At 42.7% G+C, this 22,457-nt stretch overlaps 1 protein-coding gene and 1 pseudogene across 1 annotated transcript in view; one reads left to right on the top strand and one right to left on the bottom strand.

Moving 5' to 3' along the window:
- Nucleotides 1-22,457, bottom strand: part of LOC101608783 (zinc finger protein 420-like) — a 78,294-nt gene that overhangs the window by 48,954 nt on the left and 6,883 nt on the right. The window lies entirely within an intron of this gene.
- Nucleotides 13,169-22,338, top strand: LOC101608492 (annotated as a pseudogene).

The following is a 22,457-nucleotide window of genomic DNA, read 5'->3' as shown; positions in this document are numbered from 1 at the left end:
GAGCAATTGGGGGTTGTATTCAGAAATTCTTTGCCAAGACCAATATGTTGAAGGGTTTCCCCTACATTTTCCTCTAGCAGTTTCAGAGTTTCAGGTCTGATGTTAAGGTTTTTAATCCATTTGGACTTAATTCTTGTGCATGGCGAGAGAGAAGTGTCTATTTTCATCCTTCTGCAGATATATATCCAGTTTTCAAAACACCAATTGCTGAAGAGGCTGTCTCTTCTCCAATGAGTATTTTTGACATTTTTATCGAATATCAGGTGGCTATAGCTACTTGGCCTTACATCTGGGTCCTCTGTTCTGTTCCACTGATCTACATGTCTGTTTTTGTGCCACTACCATGCTGTTTTTGTTACTATGGCTCTGTAGTATAGGTTAAAATCAGGTATGGTGATACCACCAGTGTCATTGTTGTTGCTCAGTATTATTTTAGATAGTCGAGGTTTTTTGTGATTCCAAATGAATTTTTGGATTCTTTTCTATTTCCATGAAGAAAGTCTTTGGAATTTTGATAGGGATAACATTAAATGTGTAGATTGCTTTAGGTAAGATTGCCATTTTCACAATATTGATTCTTCCAATCTGGGAACCAGGGATGTTTCTCCACTTTCTAGTGTCTTCTGCAATTTCTTGCTTGAGTGTTTTAAAGTTCTCATTGTAGACATTCTTTACTTCCTTGGTTAGGTTTATTCCAAGGTACTTTATTTTTTTTTTTGATGCAATTGTGAACGGCAGTGATTCTCTGATTTCATCCTCTGTGTGCTTGTTGTTAGCATATATGAAGGCTACTGATTTCTGTGTATTTATTTTGTATCCTGCTACATGGCTGTATGTTATGATCAGCTCTAACAGTTTGCTAGTACAGTCTTTAGGGTCCTTTATGTATAGAATCATGTCATCTACAAATAATGATAACTTCATCTCTTCCTTTCCAATTTGTATCCCTTTTATGTGTCTTTTGCCTTATTGCCATGGCTAAGACTTCCAAAACTATATTAAATAAAAGTGGGGACAGTGGACACCCTTGTCTTGTTCCTGATTTTAGTGGGAAAGCTTCCTGTTTTTCCCCATTTAGTAATATGTTAGCTGTAGGCTTGTCATAAATAGCCTTTATTATATTGAGATATGCTCCTTCTATTCCCAGTCTCTGTAGGACTTTTATCATGAAGGGATGTTGGATTTTGTCAAATGCTTTCTCTGCATCTAATGAGATGATCATGTGATTTTTGTCCTTCAACCCGTTTATGTAATGTATTACATTTATAGATTTGTGTATATTTAACCATCCCTGCATCTCTGGGATAAAGCCTACTCGGTCAGGGTGAAAGATCTTTTTGATATACTCTTGTATTCTGTTTGCCAATATTTTGTTGAAAATTTTTGCATCTATGTTCATGAGGGAGATTGGTCTGTAATTTTCTTTTTTTGCTCTATCTTTGCCTGGTTTTGGTATCAGGGTGATGCTGGCCTCATAGAAGGAGTTTGGTAGAATTCCTTCTTTTTCTATTTCCTGGAAAAGCTTAAGAAGCAATGGTGTTAGCTCTTCCTTAAAAGTCTCGTAAAATTCAGCAGTGAATCCATCTGCACCTGGGCTTTTTTTAGTTAGGAGATTATTGATAACTGTTTGGATCTCCATTTTTGTTATAGGTCTATTTAAGTGATTAATCTCATTTTGATTTAATTTAGGTAGGTCATATAGATCAAGGAAATCATCCATTTCTTTCAGATGTTCAAACTTTGTGGAGTATATGCTTTCATAGTATGTCCCTATGATTTTTGAATTTCTCTGGAATCTGTTGTGATGTTACCTTGTTCATCTCTGATTTTACTAATTTGTGTCTCTTCTCTATTTCTTTTGGTCAGGTTTGCTAAGGGTTTATCAATCTTGTTTATCCTTTCAAAGAACCAACTCTTTGTTTCATTAATTCTTTGGATTGTTCTTTTTGTTTCTATTTCATTAATTTCTGCCCTAATCTTTATTATTTCTTCCCGTCTACTGATTTTTGGTTTGCCTTGTTCTTCTTTTTCCAAGGCTTTAAGGCGAAGCATTAGGTCGTTTACTTGCGACCTTTCTAATTTCTTAATATAGGCACTTAAAGCTATAAATTTACCTCTTAAACTGCCTTCATTGTGTCCCAGAGATTTTGTTATGTTGTGTTCTCATTATCGTTTGACTCTATAAATTTTCTGATTTCCTTTTTGATCTCTTCATTGACCCATTCATCATTTAGTAGTGTATTGTTTAGTTTCCATGATTTTGTGTATACTCTATAGCCTTTCTTGCTACTGATTTGTAGTTTAATTCCATTGTGGTCAGATAGAATGCAAGGAATTATTTCAATTTTCCTGAATTTGTTAAGATTTGCTTTGTGTCCTAATATATGGTCTATTTTAGAGAATGTTCCATGTGCTGCTGAAAAGATTGTATATTCTGTAGCTTTTGGATGAAATGTCCTGTATATATCTGAGCTCAAGTACCTCTGATGGGAAAGGTCACCCAGGGATCTATGAGCAGGCAGAACTATCAGAATACCTTCACTATTATCATTTAGTAGTGTTACAGAAAATGCCTGCAATGACACAGCTATCAACTACTGGTGGCTGCCTTCATGTTGTGCAAAACCATTGATGAATCATGTCATCATTACATCATCTTTAGTCTCCAATCCTAGGACATGCCTCATGATACTATAGTTGTATGCTGAGAAGTCATTGGAACGGAAGTAGGAAGCACAGGCATTTGGGTAACTTGTTTGCTGCTTCATACACAGTGCATGTACCTGAATTAAATGGGTACCCCTATGGTACCCAATGCAGTCACTGGGGCAGGATGCACTATTCTGCATTGGCTGGAGAATACCAGATATTCTGCTCTGTATCTCCTATGTCAGGCCTTACTGGAGCCAGAGGCTCTTGATGATCCCAGAGTTTGCTTTGTTTATGAAGAGTTTGGTGATTCTTGTCTCTGCTCCTTTATGGGACTGGGGTTACAGACATGTGTGGTCCTGCCTTATTGGCAATATTGGCCCTGGGAATTTAACTCTTAGTATTCTGTCAGGCCTCCTCAGGCCCTTGAGCTGGAACATCTCCCTGCCAAGCAACTTTTTCATGTGACTTACTTAGAACTTGACAGAATCCCCACATTAGTTCTATGGCCAGTTGAGTGAGGGATATTATAGTTGCAAAAGCCAAATGAAGGCCATTAGAGCCCACATTCTGTTGAACTATAAGTTTATCTTTCTGAACTATGTTTTAAGAGATTGGGGATATTACTGCAGTGTGCTTTTGGAGATTGACTAAAACCACCACTGGCTAAAAGACAAAAAAATCTGTAGAGTGCTGGGCTTCCACAAGTGCCTATTTGATGTTGCGGTCTCCTCAAATTCAAGTGAACTCAAAGACATAAAGAATTTGAGCATGCCCTTTGCCCCAACATACAGCTTCACTACTAGAGGCTATGGCCCCTTTGGGAAACAATGGAAGAAAGATTAATATAAACACTTTCCACAATTGGAGCATGGTCCTTCCTCAAGAGAACTTGGACTGCCCTTCATTAGAGGGTTTCTGGGTATGAAAACTGGCTCAAGTATGGTAATTGGTTAGCTTGTTGTGATTCTCTATTGCTATGATTCAAAGTCGACTTTTGTTCAGTTTGCCTTGGAACTTTTCTGCTTATATAGATAAAGCAGCAACTTAGTGACTTTGAATTTATTTTAGTTTGAAAGCTTGGGATTTAAAGGGCAAACAAACTCTAGTATTTCAAGTGTTGAGTCTTATAATCCATTCATCAACATTAAGTTTAAGGATCTCAAGATATCAGGCAGCTCCAAGTCATACAAAGTAGGCCATCTTTTGAGCCAATACACTCTTGACAACTATTTCTAACTGGGAGAGCTGCATTAGTAAGCATAGAATCTTTTAATCAATTGACTCATGTCAATAATTGCAGCCTGGAGCTGGAGAAATGGTACAGTGGTTAAAAGCTCATGCTTGCAAAGCCTGATGGTCTGTGTTCAATTTCAAATTACTGCTTGATTCTCTAAGCCTTCTGCTTCCCCACCACCACCAGCAAGGGATGAGGACTCAACTCCACAAAGACAAAGGGGTGGGACACATTCACAACTATATTCAGTGTGTCACAGAAAGTCAATGGTTTTGTGAAATCTTGCAGTGGTCCTGTCCTCAGACCAATCTAAGACAGCCCCTTGCCTCAGGACCAATCCCAAGAATTAGGATAGAGACTGAAGGATATAGCCTCAGCCTAATATTCCCAGCTTCTGAGCCATGTCTCTGAGTGAACCTGGCATGTTCTCTACATAGCAGACCAAAGAAAGACAGTACTCTGGGAGTTACAGTCTGGAGCTGACAGAAGTAGAGGAGCAGATGGAGTCCACCCCTCGCTGCACACAATGACTGGTATTGGGGTCTACCTGTAGTCTGCACGTGTATCCAATGTGTCACATTATCCACGTCTCACCAGCTCTGTGAGTCTCTCTCTTGCTCTCACTCTCTCTCACAAACACACACACAAACACAAACACTAGGAATTCCTCATTTGTGCTCTGGGACTCTAGATGCATGCAAGGACCCTAAAATGGGAATTGAGCAATTCTGTCCATGCTCCCAAGATCTGTCACTAAGAGGAACATGCTGGAGGGGCACGGTGGAGTAAGGAAGCACAGTTGTAGCTAGTTCTTTGGCTCATGCCAAGTACCAGCCCCAGACCTGAGCTTGTCAGTTCACTTCCACAAAGGCTCCAGAGCTTGCACTGATAGTACAGGACTATAAATCACGGTACTTGAAGTTCAGACTGGGCTACAGAATGAAACCCTATCTGACAAAAAGAAGTTTAAGAAATAATAACACGGAAGTGTTGCTTAAGGCAAACTGGCTGCATAATATGCAAAAATACCAGGTTTCCCCAGTATCCTTGACACACACACACAGGGAATGGGTGAGAAAGACAAGTGCCTGTCAAGGTGTGAACTAAAGTCTCCAGAAAAACACTGAATTAACTACACCTAACTCCAGTGAAGTTGAATGGACTGATCAAACTCTTATTATCACAGAGAGATGAAATGTTATAAGTCAGAGCCAAATTACCTGGGGCTACCTTTAGCCATTTATTGCTCACCTCTGCATCTGAACTAACATCTTGGTACTATCAGTTGATCAGGTGTATTCCTTTTGGGAACGCAAGAACAGATGCCAGCTTCCATCAACCTAAGGGCTAAGAATGTCATCAGATAGCAACTGAGGCCTAAGGTGGAGACTTCCCCCTTTACTGTAACCCACCTACCTGATGGTCAATGTGGCTCAGAAGCTGGCAAGATTAGGCTGAGGCTACATCCTTCAGTCTCAAGTACTTCGATTTTTGACTTTCTTTTGTTGTGTTACTATAAAACCTTCATGAAGTTGTTCACACATTGGAACAAGGAATTTGAACTGATGTAAATCTGTGTTCTTGGGCCATGGTCACTCATATTTGGCTCTAGAATAACTTATCTCTTATCCCCATTGAGGTGAGATCTCTGTGTTCTGTATCAACAAAGGTCACCCCAAAAAGAAGTATAAATCAGTTCCCAACAATATGCCTTATGGAAAAGAAGTGGTGAAAGACATTAAGGAAGCTGACCCAGTGACATCAGAGACAAAGGGGTGGGACACATTCACAACTATATTCAGTGTATCACAGAAAGTCAGATTTAGGGACAGAAATATTGCAGATTCAGATATAGACAGTCAGATATACAAACCCCAGAGGCACATCTAGGCTGCAGAGGCTTGAGCTTCCTGGGTACATAGTGTCACAGATACAGGAAACTAATGGCCACCTATATATTTTCCCTGCCCTCTGCATTCAGCTCTTTTTTGGACTATAATTCTTTTTTTTTTTTTTTCTGTCTCTACTTTCCCCTTTAGAATTCAATCATCTTAAATTCCTCTTAGTATTTATTTTTTCTGCAAATATTTTGTACACTCACCATGAAACTGTATAATTACTATATTTCTGCCTTTCACATCTTTTCTTTAGTTTCTAATCTTTGAAAACCCCAAAATTAACTTCTCCATTTTCTTTTCTTTCCCTGTCTCTCCCTCTTTTCTTTGCATTCTTCCTGTCTTACTTCCTTTGCAGAGAGAGAGAGTGTGTGTGTGTGTTTGTGAGTGCCAGGGCCTCTTGCTTCCAGAAACTCTACATACATGCACCACTTTGTGCATCTGGCTTTACATTGGTACTATGAAATTGAACCTGGATTAGCAGACTGTGGAAGAATGTACATTGAGCAATCGCTCCAGAAACCATGTCCTTGTTTTTATTTTAATTACTATAACTTCATTTTTTCAAATTTTATTTATCAGAGAGGGAGAGACAAGAGTACCAGACCTTTTCTCACTGAAAATGAACTCCAAAACATGGGCTAACTTTTGCCCTCACTGTGTTAACAAACCACAAGGGCTGGGTAGATGCATCAGTATTATAAAGCATATAGGCCCAGGTTTGATTCCCCAGCACCCAAATAAAGCTGAATGCAAATTGGCTTGGGCTGCTAGTATCTCAGTGGGCCTTGGCCAATGGGAAGCAGAGCCAGGAGAATTCAAAGTCCTTGAGGAAGTCTCTCAGAGTGGAACACAGCTAATTTGAGGTTGTCTTCTGGCCCACACAATACACCCACACACAATTAAATGCATATATTTTTATCTTACCTAATTTGTGTATTTATTTGAGAGAGAGAAGCAGATAGAGAGAAAATGGGTGTGTCAGTGAATGGAGCCATTACAAACAAACACTCTGTATGGATTGATGCTGACTTTCCTTCTCTCTTGTAATCCTGACACTGCTCTAATCAATCCCGAATCCCAACAAATGGTGCTGAAGGTTTCAGTCGGCCAGACTTTGTAGATATTGGCAGCTTACTGGTGGAAACTGAGGGCTTTCTGGAGAAGGCTACTACCTGGCAAATATTCAAAACCCCTTGAGAGCTGAGCCAGACCCCTGACAGCCCTTTTCAGGGTAGACCGCATGATCAAACTCTCCTTTACTTTTTCCTTTTCCTCATTTTCCACTTTTCATATTGTATCCCTTTGAGAGTTAGAATGTCCTCCTTGCTTAGTACTAAAGACTAAACAGCTGCCAGGATGTGACCTGAAGCCTCTGGCTTTTGCAGTCTTTGTCTCTGCAAGTGCCTACTGTTCTGGGAAGTGCAAGCCCTGTTCTGGGAACATTACTGACGCTTCAAGGAAATTCCATTTCCAGTCTTTTGCTCACTCATTTCCCCTTTTATTCATGTTCCAATTCCTCCCTACCTCGAGCTCAGACATCTCTTCCCATCTGATCCTCCCATTCAGCTAATACCTCACCGAATGCCATTAAGGTGGGGCTCAAATGCAGTCTGCAGTTGCCCTAGATTATCATTTCCCTGGACCCCAGGAGTCCTCTGGATCTCTTATCTCCAGCTTTTGCGTCCCAGTGGGTAGAAACTTGGGACACTCATCTCCACTCCTGTGATCTCTGTTTGCAGTAGAAAGCCTCAGGTCACTGAGCTGAACTTCCATTCCAGGCACAGTTATGGAGGAATGGATATTTATTGAAGCTTACAGATCCAGGGGACATTCCATAATGGCAGAAGAAGTTGGCCCCCTCTTGCAGGACCAAGCAGACAAAGAGAGAGAGAAAAGCCACAAGCCCAAAACCCAGAAGCCACACCACCACTATATACAAGCACACTTAAGATAACCAGGCAAAACTCAGGCAGTCTGCATATATTTGGACTGGAATTCCAAATCTACTATCACATCTTAGACCTGAACACTAAGATCCACCTACTAACCCTCTTTGAATCAGGTGGCTGCAGATCTAAATTACAACCTTAAATAAACTCCTGATTATATTGGGGGCCAGCCATTCAAACTAATATAATCTGTGTCTTCCATAATGGCTCTGATTATCATCATTCTCCTGAAGCTGCCTTCATTCAGCATCATCTAGAAGACTCTAAAAGGTCGCATGGCCATGGGAGACCCCAGCCTGACATGTACATGATTTATTTCAAGTGGCATTGGGCCAACTGGTCTGAACTCCCTTCTGAGATACCAGCCAGGTACCTACCTGGCTCTCCTGGGGTTACATAGACTTCAAACCAGTGGCCCAACAGCACCACTACATCTTTGCCCTTCACCCACCATAAGACTGGCCAAATGAAAAAGCCACACTAAAAATGCCAGGCTGTTCAACAAACATCAACCTAACCTGGACTTCTGCTGACTCTGGACTCTGGGGAGAGACCTCACCACACTTATCTTTAGGGTCTGGAAGGAAAGGTTAATGAACCACTGACCTCAAATCATGGTCCTCAGTAGACCATGAAACTTAAATGGGACATAGCATAATAAGGGACACGTGTTGCAAAGCAAGCTCATAACTCAAAGACTGGCCAGGCTGGACTTCAAGAACTATCAGGCCACCTGAGCAATGGCCCTAATCAGATCTTAGCAGGTGATTAGTCAACAAAAGAAACAACAAAAATTCTTTTCATTCTACCCCCATCCCTGACCCTTTAAGTCTCAAATCCCTCACACTCAAGGGTGGTTTCAGTTCTCACTCCTGTGGGAAAGAATGGCTGCAGCCCCTCAGTATTGGGAATAAAGAATAGTCTGTGCTGTTGAAGCTGGCTTTCCTTCCTTCTTGTATTCCTGACACTGCTCTAGTCAATCCCAAATTCCAACAGAGTGCAATGAGGAACAGCAGACTTTACTGCAAGCAGAAAGCTCTCTATGAGATGGGAAGGGCCCAAAAGCTGGGGATGGGGGTATCTGAATGGCTTCTAGGATAGGGTTCTTATTGACTCCAGGCAACATTACATCATTGCCCCATACGTAAATGAGGGATGAATGTACAGCTTTTCTCATTTGTGCACTGGCATATATAGAACTTCTGTCCTTTTAAGGACACTGTAAAGAATACCCTTCTTTGGTTATTGTTAGTGGTTAACATTTTTGTGTGGCCCCACTTGTCACCACTGGCTCATAATCAGATTATTCCTACAGAAACTGGCAGCATGACAGCAGGAACGCCCTGATCTGACCAAAGCAGTGCCCTGTAGTGTAACCTGCCTGGGTGCCCTGATGACAGCCTGTCCTACCCCTGGCCCCACCACAAAAGCAAGGTGGAAGGTGTCTGGGTGGAAGAGCAATCAACAGTTCCAGAGGCATCCCTGCCATCTCAACACTTACCCTATCTGCCTGTGTCTTACTAGCTCTTATAATTAATAAAGGCCATTCTGACCACAGCAACATGGGAAATCAATGAAGGTTTGGGCTGCATTTCTGTGATGGATAAGCATGCTATTTCCTTATCCGCAAATTTGGTGGACTAGAGGGGCCCAATGTTTGTAGTTGGACAGTACCTTATTTTCAAGGGGCTTATCAATCAGTTGTGTTCGATTCTTTCAACAGGATGGGAAATTGTGCCTGGTACCCTAGGCATGTGGCTGAAGGCTTATTTACTGAGCTGTTCCCAATTTATCTAGGAGGGACAAACTATACACCTCTATGCAACTTCCACATTGTTCCACGTGAACTTAGCAAGTAACCGAGGTAAATTAAAATAAATGAAGACCTAATCCCAGATGCAGAAGTCCTAAGAGAAATGTGAGAAAACATAAAAATACAAGGCAACTTGTTTTGAAATGAAGTCATACTGTATTCTCAGGCTGACCTGAAACTCATGGCTCATATGATCCTGTGCCTCGGTCTCCAGAGTATGTGGGATTAAAGGTATGTGTCACCACAGCCTGGCTCCATATTTAAAACTTATATGACATGATAGTAGTTTAGATTAGTTTAATTTGCAAACTAGATTTTTGTGTTAATTTGTTGGCATGGAGGCATTGAAGTGGATGGAAATTCAAACATTGCTTGCCTTCCAGGGTGACTTTAAATATTTTCTTCTCATGGGCTGTGTAAAGGAAGATGTGGTCTGAGATTTCACCAAGAAAGATGCAATGAAGGCTGTATTGCAGTGGCAAGAATAAGAGAGGGAGTAGGGGAAGTTGGGGGCTGGCATGTGTATTTCCAGTTCTGTCAAAAGTTTAAGTAAGTTTTTTGTTGTTGTTGTTCTTTTTTATTTATTTGCAAGCAGAGATAAAAGAGAGACAGAGAGAATGGGCATATGCAGGGTATGCAGCCACTGTAAGCAGAGTTCAGAGGCACGCACCATGGTGCATCTGGCTTCATGTAGGTATTGGGGAATCAAACCCAGGTGGTTGGGCAATGCAGGCAAGTGCCTTAACTCTGGGCCATCTCTCCAAGTCCTGTCAAAAGTTTAAGAGGGGAGTGAGCCTGATCCACAGAAGTGTGCTGACGATCAACATAGGGACACTGTTGGGGCATCTGTATCCCACAATAGCTATGCTTTGGAAATGCAGACACTTCAGACCAGATAGAGTAAGCTGTGCTCACTGAATAATACCAGTGTGCTGGTTTAAATATAGTATGTCCCTCATTGCCATAATTATGCGTTTGTGATTAAGCATCCTACTTAATCTTCAGCTGGGAATACTTTTTCAGAATTGGAGCCTTGCTGGAGGACATGCATCACTGGGGTTGGTGTGGAGATTTATTTCTTCACAATGTCTCTCCTTCTATCCCTACTCATGTGTGAAGATGTAACATTAAGTTGTCTGATCCTGTTATGTTTTCATCATCAAATTGAAACTTCCCCTCAAAATTGTGAGCCAAAATAAAGCATTTCCTTCTATAAACAGCATTACATTAACTGTGTTGTCCAGCATTGATAAGACACCTGCTTTAGGCAGGAGGTAGACCCTAGGAGTCAGAGCTATCTATGACCACTTCTCTGCCCCTGAAAAGACCTCTGTGGTCCTGGTAGGTTACCTCTGCTTCAGTTCTGTTGAGACATTTATATGAACTGTCTAGCCCTGTTGACCCTAATACCTCAGGAAACAAGTGTACTTGGGTGAGGGTGGCCAGCCTCGGAACAGTGAGAGGAAGGACTACTGGAGCCAAATGGGAGGCTGAGCTGTGCCTGGCACTGCAAACCTCTCCCCACTTCTGAACCATTGGAAAGTTGCTCCAGTATGAACTGCTTCATGCATGTGATCCTTCCTAGTGAGATGGTATAAACTGATTATGAAGAGTTTTAAACAAGGAGAATGCACTAAGAGCACCATGAACCCGGCTGAGGAGCTCCAATGGGTAGAGAGATGAGAACTGTTCCAGCTTTCATGGGCTCCCCCACCTCCCCAGAGTGTGAACACTTGAGTTGCATAGCAACATCTGGATGGTGAGCTTTAGGCTTTATGAGTTACACAATTTCAGCCTTCCTTTAGCTTCTCCAAATCTAGGTTTGGCAGACTTAGGAAGTGCAGACCATGCAGGCTCTGCTGAAAGCCCTCAGCTCAGTCACAGCAACACTAACACGGCCACTGACAAGAGAATTCCACAGTCATGGCTGTGTTCTGACAAAGACCTACTCTGATCCACTACTCTGCCCCACAATATTCCATTGGTTATTTATGTATCAATGTTAAATAACATGGAAAACAAAACAAACTGGGAGCTGGGTGTGTGGCAAAGCTGTATAACCCCATCTATTCAGGAAGATGAAATGAGAGAATGGAGAGTTTGATGTGAGCCTTGGCTATCTAGAGAGACCTTGGTGCACAAAACAAATAAAAACAAGGAACAACCATGGAAAGTGCCATTTGGCATTCCTTTAGTGCACTGCAAAGAGCTTAGTGGTCTACAATTCACTGACTTAAAAAAATTCTTCTTTGTGTGTTTGCTCGTTGAGCCAAGTGCTGAGATTATGAACATAAGTCATCATTCTCAACTTAAAAGAACAAATTTGGACTAGGGTCAGGAAGACAGAGGAAAATGTTCCAGGGCTTCTGCTTGAGCCTGCCCTGCCTGGTCAGCCCTGCTTCATGGGCTGGAAACTTGCAGAAGGCAGCAGCAGCACACAGCAGAAAACCAACCATGCTACCAACCATCAAACCTCCTCAGCCCCCACGGTCACCATGGGTGCTTACGTCACCCTCTACTCTATGTTCCTTGTCAGCCAGCGGTCTGTCATCTCTCACTCTATAACTTAATAATTATCCCTCTCGGTTTGGTTTGCCCAATTGTTTAATTAAACACAAACACAAACTCAGGGTTTGGAGTTCAATGACATTCCTGAATTTTCACCACACTCAGTAACATCCTGGCATGGTTCCTACCCCACCTGGGTCCTTCCTGAGTTCTACCTTGGTGACCTACTGATCTCTCCCACCATTTTTGTTTGGTGATTTTTTTCCAGTGGCACTGACTTCCCTGGATTGTCTAGGAAATCTTCTAGAACCTGTGAAAGAGCTGCCCAAAGCCTGAAGGTTTGCACAGGTGAGGCTTGTACATGGAAGGGAGGGGCATTGAGCCTCTCTGAAATTCTTCACAGCATGGAGAAGCAGGCCCCAGCCCAAGCAGAAGGCAACCAGATCAGTGGAGACATGGCCCCTTGATGTTTGGGTGGGAATACTGGAAGGCAGTAGGGAGCCCCTCTGTGGGCCTCTGGGCCAGAAAACCTTCACCTCTGTGCATGAAAGACTCAGACACAAGATTAACACTTCAGAGCAGCTGACCCTTCCATCTGAGTAGCCTGAAGTGTGTGTGGATCTGAGCGTCTCTGGGTCAAATACAAACCCTGTCCTGTCACTGGCTCCTGCTCTAGTCTCAAAAAACCTTTGTCAAACTGTCAGACTGCTTCCTGAGGACTCCACCTCCCTCTGGAACTTTCTTTCTCCTCTTGTGTTTTGGTTGCTTGTTGTTTTTTATTTGTTTTGCTTTTTTCCTGTGAGATTAAGATATGATTGTTTTTTGTTTTTTTTTTTTTTAAGACAGGGTATGATACTACCACAAGCTGGCCTGGAACTCACTAGGGAGCCAAGCCCAACCTTGAACTGGTGGCAGTACTACTTCCTCAGCCTCCAGAGTTCAGGGATTACAAATTGAGCCATCATGCAAGCGATTTGTAAAGTTCACACTAGGCTACAGAGTGAAATCCTTTCTAAAAAGAAATTTAATGACACTTCAATGTGGCATGAGGCAAGTTCACTAGTAATATGCAAAACTTCCCAGGTTCCATCCTGAGTCCCCACACACATGGGGAATGGGGGAGAAAGGACAAGTGCCTGATCAAAGTCACCCAACAGGTACAAATCAGGTTCCCAACCCAATGCCTCCTGGGGAAGAAGTGGTGAGAAACACTAGGAAAAGATGACATAGTGACATCAGAGACAAAGTGCAGAGGTAAAATTCTCACCTAATTTCAGTCAAAGAAAGTTACAAATTTGGAGACAGAGATCAGGGAGATTTAGATATAGAGAACCAGAGTCACAAACCTGGAGGCCCACCCAGAGCTGTGGCACATGGTGACAGAAGCCCAGGAGACTACTGAGCACCTGCATGTTTCCTCTCCCTCTGGGTTCAGCTCTTTTTTTTTTTTTTTTTTCCATCTACCTTTCAGTTTTGTTTTGTTTGGTTTTGTTTTAATTTTGTACAGGTATGGTCTCACTCTAGCTTAGGCTGACCTGGGAGTCACTATGTAGTCTCAAGGTGGCCTAGAACTCACAGTGATCCTCCTACCTTTGCCTCCCCATTAAAGGTGTGTGCCACCACACCTGGCTATATTTATTTATTTTCCTACTGTCCCCTTTAAGATATAATCATCCTAAATTTTTTGGTTTATTTTTATTTATTTGAGAGCAACAGACACAGAGAGAAAGGGAGAGAGAGAGAGAATGACCACGCCAGGGCATCCAGCAACTGCAAATGTACTCCTAATGCGTGTGCCCCCTTGTGCATCTGGCTAACCTGGGTCCTGGAGAATCAAACCTCGAACCAGAGTCCTTAGGCTTCACAGGCAAGCGCTTAACCACTAAGCCATCTCTCCAGCCCAGATATAATCATTGTATACTCCTCTAAGGCTGTTTTAATTTTTCTTCAAATAATTTTTAGACTTTCTATCGAACTAGGTGATTCCTATGGATCTGTCTTTCAGAACTTTTTTGTTTTATAATTCTAATTCTGGAAAAACACAAAATTAACTTTTCCATTTTCTTTTCATTCTTTCTTCCTTTTTATCTATCTTTGCATAGGCAGAAGGTATGCAAGAGAGAGGGAGGGAAGGAGTATGGGAATGCCAGATCGTCTTGTTCCTGCAAACTCCAGATACATGCACCATTTTATGAATCTGCCTTTACATGAGTACTATGGTTTAAACCTGGGACACAGTATTTGCAAACAAGCACCTGTAATTACTAAGTAATCTCCCCAGGGCCAATCTTCTTATGATTTCTTATGATTCTATTTGAATTTTTATAACTTCAATTTATTTTATGGTATTTTATTTACTTTTATGAAAGATAATGAGAATGTGTGCTCTGAGCATGCCAAATACTCAAGAAAAGGAGATTGCAGACAGGGGCCCAGGGATTGTGGGTCATATTAGCTGACAGAGAAAGCAACAGGATCAGACCATGAGCACACTAGCTAGGACACTACAGGAGGGGCAGGTAGACATCAGCTCCACTCTTTCCCCTATTACCTTCAGAGGAGAATGCGCCAGGGGCACTGAGAACATGAACCAATGCTCAGTAGCAGGAGTGGAATGGCAGAGGGTCACTTCTCTTGTCCCACCATGTGGTGCTCCCACAACCCCCAATTGCAGTATTTTCCAGGGCTTTAGCTTGGTCACTGAGGGAAATGAGAGAGTGGAAGGCTTTAGGGATAATGGGCAGAAAATTAGGGATTGTACTCCAAACCTGCTACAGGATACAGTCTGCTTGTTTTTTCAATGGCTCTCCCTATATGTCTGCAAATCTGATCCTCCATCTCTTAACTCCTAATTCTTCATCCTGTTTGTTTGTTTTGTTATTTGACTTTGCAGAGAAATCTCAATCTTTATAGCTCAGCCTGGTTTTTTTTTTTTTTTGGTTTTTGTTTTTTGTTGTTGTTATTGTTCTTTTTTTTTTCAAGGTAGGGTCTCACTCTAGCTCAGGCTGACCTGGAATCCACTATGTTACCTCAGGGTGGCCTTGAATTTATGGCAATCATCCTACCTCTGCCTCCCAAGTGCTGGATTAAAGGTGTGTGCCACCACGCTTGGCTCCCAGGCTGTTCTTAAATTTATTACAATCTTCCTACCTCAGCCTCTTAAATACTGGAATTTACAGCCATGAACTACAAACTCTCTCATGCGTATAAATGCCAGAACTTTTGGACTCAGTGTCTCTGTGTCCTCAGTGGTATGAAGATGTGGCATGGGACATTAGTAGCTCCCTTACCCCATGTGTATAGGTAAGTCAGCACACAGCTGTGTTGCTGAGTGAGAACATTGAAGACCCTGCCCATCTGGACCTCACTATTCCATTTTCTTCAGTTAGTAGTTTGTTTGCTCTGGCTGAAGCTCTTGCTTGTTCTATGGACATATTGAACTACATTCCTTCCAGATGCAATGTGAGTCTCTTTCTGTCAGATCACTTCTTCATGATGAAGGTCGCAGCAAACCCTACATCAGAGTGAAAGCTGTTCTACTATAACCCAGAAGAAGCTCATGAATCCATGACTCCACACCTCCCTGCCTCAGCTTCCCCATACAAACCATTCCTTTTCAAGGAGACAGAAGTAGAGCTAGTTTGTAGCCACTGGATACATACGTTAGTCTACTTGTTGGAAACAGGATGCTGGAGCCAAATCTGCCTGCTTCTTCTTCTTAGCCAAGTGTTCAGAGACACAAGTTCTAATGAAAATTTGAATTGAATTTTTATACAAGGTTGGGAAGTGATTATATGGTCCAATTCCTAGATGGAACTTGTCCCATAGCTTAGGGTCCTATCTTGTCTCACTTGAGTGCTTTACAAAGGCTATAAGAAGTCATAAACTGATAGCTAAAATGAGGCTAAGATGAGCAATGAAGCTAGGATCCATGTATGTAATCCCAGCACTCGGGAGGCTGAGACAGGAGGACTGCCATGAGCCAGTAGATATTACACAGGGAATTCCATTCCAGCCCTGGAGCAAACACAAAAACAAAAACCTGAAAAGGTAGCACAGCCTTTAATCACAGCTACTAGGAGGCCATAGCTGCATTACTACTTGCATATTAAAAAAAAAAAAGTCGGGCGTGGTGGTGCACGCCTTTAATCCCAGCACTTGGGAGGCAGAGGTAGGAGGATCGCCATGAGTTCATGGCCACCCTGAGACTCCATAGTGATTTCCAGGTCAGCCTGGGCTACAGTGAGACCCTACCTCAACCCCCCCCCAAAAAAAAGCCTTTAGAACATCATGGTGGGATCTGTGATCCTACTTCTTCCTTCACTCCTAAAACTGGAGAGGAGGTTACTGAGGGAGCTGGGGGCGTATAACAGCTGCAGAGCATGTAACATCTCACCTCACTTCCCTACCTGACGAGTTCCCTACTCCAGGTGCCTCTGTTGAACTTTCAGACACTGCTTTTTTGTTCTCCACTGTTCCTTCTCTCAAGTTTACATCTGGAAAAAGATATATATGTATATATAGGTCATACTCCAAGTTATACACACATAGCCATTAAGCATTGTTCTTTAAAATATCTTTTTCATTATTTTTATTTCATGTTGCTTTCTTTTCTAGGGCAGCTCTAACTGTAGCCCAGGCTAACCTGGAACATACTCTGTATCGCAAGCTGGCCTCAAACTCAGAGTGATTGTCGTACCTCAGCTTCCTGACTGCTGGGATTAAAGGCATGGGCCACAACTTCTGTCTCAGTTCATTGCTTTTTTAACAATCTTATTTGAAATCACTCTTTATAAAAGGAGTATTTTCTCCATGTAGGAAGGCTTCAAAACACATTTTGCTAATTGCTTTGTAATTTGCATGTCTAACAGGTGAGTAATACCAAGATTCAACATTGAGGAGACCCATCCCCTTGTCATGTCCCCCTAAATGTTTTCATCATTCTATTCTGCCTCATTCATTGTAGGCCATACCTCGGCATTCAGACCTCCACTTATTTAGTGTCAACACTGCCCTCCTCCATCAAACCCATCCTCCTAACTCAGTCCCCCTCTAAATTTCCCCTCCACCCAAAACCCTATTTCTCCAAACTGCCTCCTGTCTCAGAAATGCTTACCACATGTAGTCCTCATTTTGCTGCACACTGTGTCCTCTGTCAGATCTCACCTCCACCTGGAGATCATTGCCAGCAGGAAGCACTCAGGGTCTCTGTCAAACTGCTACCAGCGCCGCCCTCAGGACTCCTCCATGTCTCCTCTCACAAGGCTTTGCCCTACTCAGTCCTCAGGTTTCTTCAGACTGGGGCTCCCTCAGGCCCTCACTTCCCATAGACCCCATCCTCAGACCTGCAACTCCTCTGTTAGGCCATCACCTCTTCCCTCACACCGGTCTTCTTACCGCACATCTCTCAGGCCCCTCGTTCTCCCACAGATCCTCCTCCCTCACAGATAAGTCCCTTCTCCAACTGAAAGTCTGAGGAAAATACTTTGTCTACTAGACTATTAAGGACAAAGCCACTGCCCCGCCTTCCCCAGGGTGGCAGTCACTGGGAGACTCACCATGTAAGCCTCACTCTTTGCCTTCTGCTTCCATTCTGCACAGTGGATAGAGCTCTGCATCACAATCCGCTCTTAGGTGTGAGCATCTGACAAGGGAGGACTCTTGGGATGTAAAACAGCCTCAGGCTTATCCAAGCAATTCTTTACTCTAGTCCACCACACTGGCTGGCAAAGTACATGGCACCACTTTCCAGAACAACCAAGTGCAAATAGGAAATCGGAGTCTCTGATATCCTACTGGGACAGTGCTATAAGAAGTGGAAACCAGGACCAAGAGAATGCCAACCAAGTCCTCCACCACTGAACAATACTGTGTTCTCTTACTGTATTGGGGGTTTAAGACTTCAATTTTGTTTTTGCTTTTTTAATTAAAGGCATGGTTTCATTCACTGTTACCCAGGATGACCTGGAACTCAACATTTATGCACAGACCTACATCAAACTCACAGCAACCCTCCTTTCTCATCCTTCTGAGTACTGAGCCCAAAGATGTGTGTCAACAAACTCACCTTAAACTTTCTTTTATTTATTTGTATGTATGTGTGTATTGGTGCACCAATATGTCTTACAGCTGCAAACATACACTTGACATATGTGCCACATTTTTCACATCCAGCTTTATGTGAGTAATAGGGAACTGAATTTTCCCATCAGGTTTTGCAAACAAGTGCCTTTAAATACTGAGCCATCTCCCATAGTGGAATTTGGGATGCCTGTTTAGAGGAAGAACCTCAGTATATTGCCCAGATAGGCTCTGAACTGACCTTTGGCTCTGAATTCTCTGGAATATTTCAAAAAGGCTGTTTCACTGCCCACAAGTGGGATGTACAGGCCTATGCCATTGTGATTGAGTTGAAGGTGAAATTTGAACTCAGGTCTAGTCACTGCACCTATTTCACCTTCACAGGGCACCAAGACAGAGACTAATGGAGACCAGAAACAGTGCAGCCTCTAAATATGCTGCACCAGAGAACCCTGGATCCAATTTAACCTCTTATCTGGCTTGAGGACAGCCAAAGTCCCTTCCTTTACCAAGTCTTCACATTTCTCACCATCAGAGAAACGTAATGGAGAACACAAAGATACAGATAAGTTGACACAAGCACCAAGAGACTGGAGAGATGGCTCAGAGTGCTTCTGTTGCCTGGATGAGGGAACGAGGGGGCCTGAGGTTGCTCTAGTTCAATTACCCAGCACCCACATAAACACCTGGGCATGGTCACACGTCTATATCCTTAGTCCTCTGGCAAGCAGAGATGGGAGAATCACTGGGGCTTGCAGGAAAAAAGCGAGCTCTAGAATCTATAAGACTCCATGTTAAGGAAAAACAAACACCACAACCCCACACACATGCTCAACTCATGATACATACAGCATAAACACACACACTCATGGAGAGAGAGAGAGAGAAATAGACTCCCTAAAAGAGTGATAAAAGTGCACACATAGTTAGGGTTTGGGACTGACACCTATAAACCCAGCATTTACACTGATGAAGGAGGATGGTAAGTTTGAGGTCAGTGTAGGTTACAGAGTGAAAACTCATCTGAAAAATAAGACAACACAGAAGAAAGCACAGTGGAGAGATAAGAGGGGAAGAGAAAGAGAGACAGGTATGTAGAGACGCACTGAGAGAAAGAACAGGGGAATGTTGCATGGTCATCCATGGTTGGGATGCAGTGTCTACTTCCATACTCTATGACTCTCTAAAGTATCCACTGTGTGTCCTGTGATTCAGGACGGACCCCAAGGTTTGGCAGATGCTGCAATGTTGTTGCATAGCCACTAGGCCCAGGTTTGATTCCCCAGCACCCACATGAAGCTGGATTCAATGTGGCTTGTGCTTCTGTGATCCCAGTGGGACTAGGCCAATGTGAAGCAGAGCCAGGAGAACCCAAAGCTCTTGAAGAAGAGCCTGACTCACTGTGAGTGAAACATAGATAACTTGAGGCTTTCGTCGGACTTCCACATGCATAAATACACACACACACACACACACACACACACACACACACACACACACACACAATTAAATAAGTACATATTTTTAAAAGATGCAATTTAGGGACAACCCAGAAATCCTGGTGTTGTGGGACCCCAACTAAAGGTGAAGACAAGAAGAGGACACCTCTGCCCTTCCTCTCTAACAAAGCTGATGGCATGTTACCTTCCAAAGGCAGCAGAGACCTGAGGGAGCAGGAGGAGGAAACCTGAACCTCCTCTTGGCGTCCCTGGAGCTTTGTGCTCTACCCATGGTCTGCTGGTCTGTCTGCGCTTCTTCTTATCTGTTTTCCTCTGTCTCTCCTCCTCTGCACCTCCTTCTCCCATACTCTGGCTGTACGCACGTGGGATTTCCTACTAAGCCAAATCTCCAGAGCTTTTTTTTAAAATTTTTACTTTTTTTTGGTGTTTTGAGGGAGAGTTTCACTCTACCCAAGGCTGTCCTGGAATGCATCATGTAGTCTCAGGGTGGCTTCACACTCAGTGATCTTCCTACCTCTGCCTTCCAAGTGTTGGGATTAAAGGCATGTGCCACAGTGCCCTGCTTTCTTTTTATTTTTAACATCAAAAGAAACATTTTAGTCAGGCATAGTGACACACACCCTTAAGCCCAGCTCTATGGAGGCAGAGGTAGGAGGACTGTCATGATGTGTGAAGCCACCCTGAGACTACACAGTGAATTTGAGGTCAGCCTGAGCTAGAGTGAGGCTCTACCTTGAAAAACCAAAAATAAAAAAATAAAGTAAGCCAGGTGTGGTGGCACACGCCTTTAATCCCAGCACTCGGGAGGCAGAGGTAGGAGGATTGCCGTGAGTTCAAAGCCAGCCTGAGACTCCACAGTGAATTCCAGGTCAGTCTGGACTAGAGTAAGACCCTACCTCAAAAACCAAAAAAAATAAATAAATAAATTAAAATAAAATAATCTTTAAAAAAAAAAAAAGAGATTAGACTTATCAGGAAAAAAAGTATTTCAAAAATCAATTCCAGGCTGGAAAGATGGCTTAGCACTTAGGCTCTTTTCTGTGAAGCCTAGGGACCCAGGATCAATATGACATTATTGATGTGACCCACATCAGTGGTGCATGCATCTGGGGTTGTCTAGTTGGTTTGCACTGGTTGGTGGCCCTGATGTACCCATTCTCTACCTGCGTCTTCTCAAATAAATAAATGAAATATAATTTAAAAGGTTTTAAAACATCAATTTCACTTCTGTTTCCAAAAAAATAAATACAAATTCTGTCTATTCCTTTTGTACTTATACATTGTTATGATTTCAAATATAAACAAAACCAAATTATAGTATTTGAAAAATCTATGAAAACAAGCAACATTAATTTAGGCTTAGTGTCCATGAGGTAATTATTTTCATCTTGTAGCAACTTAGCTATAAAAGGAGTACATCTAGACCTTTTTCTTTGACTTTTGCCACACAAGGCTGTTTTCTGACATTTATAACTAAAATACCACAAAGGGCTAACCACATAGTGCACATGGCTATTGTATACCATTCAACACCCCAGACCCTGGAACATATGGCAAAACTGTTACTGGAAACTGGGTCACACAGACATGGCACCAGAGATAGAGAGGAGAACAGAAAATTTATTCCTATAAATATGGACTCAGGAGAATAACTTCCAAAAACTGAGTATTGAGCTGTGACGTCCCAAGGGTTTATAGACAGTATGGTAAACAGTCTGACATCAGTATGAATTCTTTACAGTAATGGTGGGTTACAAGTTTCCAAGGTTACATGATTTGGAGGGATAAACAGAATATTCCTTAGTAATAATTCAGTGTTAAAAGTGCAAATATAGAACAGAAAGCTGTTTGATCAGGGGTGTTTGCACCTATGGCTACACCAACCAGATAATATACAAGCAGGGTGCAGCTACACGGATAGTGAAGAGACTTGGGGTCACACTGTCTCTATGGTGTAAGTTTGGATAATAAAAACTTGTATTCTATAGTGTCATCTGGGTCTGGTTTCCCTGTTAAATTTCTTCTACCACAGAATCGCTGGCTATATATTAGACTTTCATAGAAAGACATTCTGTGTTCCTTGGGAGCCTATGTCTTCACCACGTACGATGACTATGACCACTTCTTTGAAGACACGTACACACTCATGGCTGCGGTGGTGATCACAGCTGTGGGAGCTCTGCTTTTCATTACTGGACTCACTGGCTGCTGAGCAACAATGCAGGAAAGTCGCTGTGGACCTGCCATGCTTGTCATCATCCTGCTCGTGGTTTTTGTCACAGAAGTTGTCGTAGTTTTGGGATACGTTTATAGAGCAAAGGTGGAAAATGAGGTTGACCGCAGCATTCAGAAAGTGTCTAAGAGCAACCGTGGAAACAACTGTGATGCTGCCAGCCGAGCCATCGACTACGTACAGAGACAGCTTCACTGTTGTGGAATTCATAACTATTCAGACTGGGAAAACACAGATGGGTTCAAAGAAACCACAAGCTGTAGTGTCCCACTTGGCTGCTGCAGAAAGCACGCCAGCAGCTGTAAGGGCAGCCTGACTAACCCCTCCGACTTCTATCCTGAAGGGGCTCTAGTTGTAAAGAAGCTTCCAGATATCATGATGCATGTTTTCTGGGCAGCATTGGCCTTTGTGGCCATCCAGCTGCTGGGTATGGTGTGCGCCTGCATCGAGTCGTGCAGAAGGAGTCAAGATCCTGCTTCTGAGCTCATCACTAGTGACACCTACACATAATAGAGGCCACTGAAGCCTGAGATAACCTCAGTCTCCTTGTTCTGATTTGGAAGGTAAGTTGAGCAGATTTGCTCCAGTTGGCAGCTTTGAAACATTACTATCTGCAAGTAGCATCTTAA

The sequence above is a fragment of the Jaculus jaculus genome, unplaced genomic scaffold, assembly GCF_020740685.1.
Source record: "Jaculus jaculus isolate mJacJac1 unplaced genomic scaffold, mJacJac1.mat.Y.cur mat_scaffold_34_1_3701052_arrow_ctg1, whole genome shotgun sequence".
Taxonomy (NCBI): domain Eukaryota; kingdom Metazoa; phylum Chordata; class Mammalia; order Rodentia; family Dipodidae; genus Jaculus; species Jaculus jaculus.
This window is presented reverse-complemented; position numbering and strand designations above follow the sequence as displayed.